This window comes from Homarus americanus, unplaced genomic scaffold, assembly GCF_018991925.1.
Source record: "Homarus americanus isolate GMGI-L3 unplaced genomic scaffold, GMGI_Hamer_2.0 scaffold19117, whole genome shotgun sequence".
NCBI classification, from domain to species: Eukaryota; Metazoa; Arthropoda; class Malacostraca; order Decapoda; family Nephropidae; genus Homarus; species Homarus americanus.
Window position 1 is genome coordinate 4,499,986 of NW_024754704.1, and position 4,643 is coordinate 4,504,628.

Consider the following 4,643-nt stretch of genomic DNA (forward strand, 5'->3'; position numbering starts at 1 on the left):
TCAATTGTTTCTCTACTATTGACAACACAACATACTGTACATATAGCGTTTCTCACTATTGATTATTGTTTTTCTTTTCTTTATTATCATTATTACAGTGTTGTTATTATTATTAAGTATTTTATTTTTATTTTTACTATAAATTTTATTTACTATGAATTACTATTATTATTCATTCGTCCCCAGGCTCCCTGACAAGTAGTGACCTGTGCCTGCTGGGCTTACAAAAAACGACGAATCAAACTGGGGAAAATACTGCACTGAAAAGATCTTGTGGAAACAGAGATGCATTTTTCTTCTCCATTCACCACCCTCTGTCTCCACCTCTTCTGTCCACTTTCCTCTCCACCTCTTTCTCCAGACCACACACCATACCTCCATCTCCTCCACCTCCATATTCTCCTCCGTACCTCTACCTCCTCCCTCCACCTCTTTCCTCCATCCTTATCTTTCACCCACCCACAGTACATCTGCCATTTCCTACCGCCCTTCTAACCTTAGTCTAAAGCGGTTACATCTGTAATCTAGTGATTTTGTTACTTGCTCCATATACATGTTTCATCACGGTAAACAACCAGAGCCTGTTTGCAGTTTTTGTTTGCTTCACGTTAATGTGAGTATTGTTGAGTGCACATAATACGATCGCACCGTTTGTGGTTATAGATGATGAAATTGGTTGTTTGTGTGTGGTTACAGGTAGGTGTTTGTGTGACTTGTCTGTGCTCGTGAGTGCTTATAAATAGATTTATTTAAATTAAGCTAAGTGTTTATGTGGGGGAAATGTATGTTTGTGAACGCATATGATGCAGGTGTACGCGTGTTTATGAATGTATCGGTCCAAGCTCGAAATAAAACGTGTATTTTGAGTGTGTATACTGTATGCACAGAAAACAAAACTCAGACTATGGTTACGGTGAAGAACATTGAAACAAAAATAATAATAATAAACTCAGGTAAATACAATACCCTATAATTGAACTTTCAATAGAAAGAAGGTATTGAGGTGCGTCACTGAAGGGTGGCGCTGCCATCTAGTGAGCAGCAGATCAACTACCTGACCGAGGTTCCGCCAGGCGCCACCAGAGGTCAGACTGCCTGCGTGACACTACAATACACTATGAATGACACACACACACACACACACCCTGGGGTCAGTATTCTCAAGGATTCGTAAGGTTAACAAGCCAAATCTTTGTGAACCGCATCTTCATTCTTAAGATAATGTTAACTTGTGTTAATCTAACAACAAAAGAACGCATCAATTATGTAGAAACTAAAGGCGCATTTTTACGTAATCTGAGCGCCACTTGAAGCAGGACAAATATAAACTGTACCGTCAAGCCTACAGTTAAGGAAACATGTACAAACGTTAAGAAGTAGACAGCGGAGTCTTGTAGCGCAAGGTAGTTTAACTTTAAATAGAGACGAAAGTGAGATGTATTTAGCCCAAAAACACAAACTACAATAGAGAGAGATTTTGAATAACGTCAGATTGCACTGTGATTCCTGTCGTAATTACATACATACGTACATAAGCGATGCATCGGATGTCAATTACACAAATTAACACAGGCGGCGGATGCTCATGCATACATTTCTAAGCGTGATAATATGATAATTTATATTCATATTTAATTCATTAATTGACTTTGATAATAGATAATAAGTATATTTAAAATGTAAGCACAGGACGGGGAAGGTGCAGGGGGGGGCAGGGGATGCATGGGGAGGTGTGGCAGGTGGAGGGTGGGTGTGGTGGAGGGTGGGTAGGTGGGGGAGGTGCAGGTGGGGTGGTGGAGGTGGGTGCAGGGGAGGTGCAGGTGGGGGTGCACGGGGGGCAGGGGGGTGGGTGGTGGGGCGTGTAGGTGGGGGTGCAGGGGGGGTGCAAGGGCGGGGATCACCCAACTGCCCCACCCCAACATACTGCCACAGTTACAATAGAGACTATGAGCTATGCTTAAAAAATAGGGATTATCTGTCTTGTAATTTTTCAGTTGACTCTGTTTTCATCATAAATAAGAAATGACAAAAAACCGCTACAGCACGCCACAATTATTTGTCCTTACACAGGAAACGAAACTCATCTTTATAGAGAAATTTGCAAGAATTGATACCAAGACTGACCACTCGTCAAGTATTACCCTATAGGTGACATCAAGTAATTTAGGTCTGGAAGTAAAATTAAGTATTACCACAGTAAAGATCCGTTAGTGCCCACAATGGGAAATTAATTAAGAATATGGCCTTTATGTTAGGCGCGATCAATATTTATGGAGATACCACAATAGTTTATGGCATAGTGGGCGGGGGTTTAAAGGTGAGAGAAGATGTGGGATTAAGACACTAAAGAAACAACATCAACACTGTAACACGTATCTCATACGTGTTCAGGGTATGAGTCCTGTTCGACCCGGACACACTTGGAGAAGGGTGTGTGTGTGTGTGTGTAAGTCACTCAGTGTGAGGTGACCCACACTACCAAAACATGACAAGTGGACCAGCTTTCCTGCACCAACACTGGATAGACCAACCGCATTAACATATAGTAAGTTGAAAGGTATTAATATGATAAATAACAATAATAATGATGATAAAGAAAATGACAGCATTCCTATATTTTATTAAAGTTCCACAAAATATGTTACCGTTTTCTAACATCAAAATATTAGGGTCAGAGAAAACGGTTTAGGATAGACTAATACAATTTCTCTGCTTCTGCACATTTTTTTACCTAATTTTCACAGATTGTGGAGAATAAACATCTTATTTTCTGTCTTAAAGATAAATTTGGTAAATACATCCAGTAATTTAACACCGATACACTCGAAACGGTTATCAGCATATATATATTTATATTCCTCATCAATGAATTCAGCTGCAAATTCTCAAAGCACGTAAAAACATTGTTGAAAATACTGACTGTTTGACTCTATTATGGTGGGCAGAATAATAATGAATGTATGAACACTGTATTAGGTTTTCTATAAATACTGAACTTAAAGGTGTTACCTATTCTGTGTCTCAGACAGTCCAGAGCATGACGGCAAGTTTGCGGATGACACCAAAATAGGGCGGCAGATAAATTCAGGCAGGATGAAAATGCATTACAGGAGGATCTAAATAAACTGCAGAGGTGGTCTGAGAAATGGCAATGAAATTCAACACCAGCAAGTGCAGTACTTAATATTGGAAGAGCAAATACGATATGTATACGGCCTAACAACATCAACCTAGCGAAATCGACTGAAGAGACCTAGGGGTGATTTTAAGCCGGACCTACGGCCTCAGAAAAACAGTGTTAACAGTCTGAAATAAGGCATACAGAGTATTGGGTTTTATATCTAGAAGTGCAAGTAACAATAGTGCAGAGGTCTTATTGCAAATATATCTTGCGCTAGTCAGGCCGCACCCCGATTATGCGGTCAGTTCTGGTGCCCTTATTATAGAATGATATAAATTCACCAGAGTCGGTGCAGCGAAGAATGACAAAATGATTCGGGACGAAACCTTCCATATCAGGATAGGAAAAGAAACTTAACTTGCATTCCCAAGAAAAGACGAAGAGCGGAGAGATATGATAGAAGTATGGTGGGTGAAAAGAATAATAAAGGGGATATAAAGTTTTATAATATCCGAGCAGGAGAGACTGAGCAACGGATGGGATAAGTTTAGGTTTAGGAGGAGATAGGAAGAAACTGGGTTCACAAATAGGTGGTGGACGAGGAACAAGCTTATCAACTCTGTAGTAAGTGAACTTGAAAGCCTAAAAGGAAGCCAGATAGATTCAAGGATGATAGAGAGTGGTAGTAACTCTCGACAGGAGTTGCCATGCACACACCGGCCTACAGAGACTCTTATTTTCTTATGTTCTTATATTTTAATAAAAAGAAAAATATTAACACTAATAAAAATTATAAATACAATACAAATAAAGAACCATAAAAAAAAATAAAAAATAAATACAAAGAGATCAAGAGTGACAAACAATATATGTATGTTGTGTTGTCAAATAAGAGAAACAATTGAGACCCTGCAGTTGTGTATAAATGAGGCAGAAAGACAGATCAGCAACCTGGGACTTAACACATATGGTAGAGGAGGAAGGGTAGAGGGAGGGGAAGGGGTAGAGGAGGGGGGTAAAGGGGAGGGGAAGGAAGGGAGGGAAGGCAGAAGGAGGGGAAGGGTAGAGGAGGAAAGGATAGAGGAGGAAGGCAGAGGAGGGGGAAGGGTAGAGGGAGGGGAAGGATAGAGGGAGGGGAAGGGCAAAGGAGGGAAAGGATAGAGGGAGGGGGAAGGGTAGAGGAGGGGAAGGGAGAGGAGTGAAGAGGGAGGGGAAGGCAGAAGGAGGGGAAGGGTAGAGGGAGGGAAAGGATAGAGGAGGGGAAGGGTAGAGGGAGGGGAAGGGTGAGGGGAGGGGGGAAGAGAGAGGGAGGGGAAGGGTAAAGGGAGGGGAAAGATAGAGGGAGGGGAAGGGGTAGGGGAGGGGGGAAGGGTAGAGGGAGGGGAAAGGGTAGAGGGAGGGGAAGGGTAGAGGAGGGGAAGGGGTAGAGGGAGGGGGAAGGGTAGAGGGAGGGGAAGGGTAGAGGAGGAAGGTAGAGGAGGGGGAAGGGTAGTGGAGGGGGGAAGGGAGAGGGAGGGGCAGA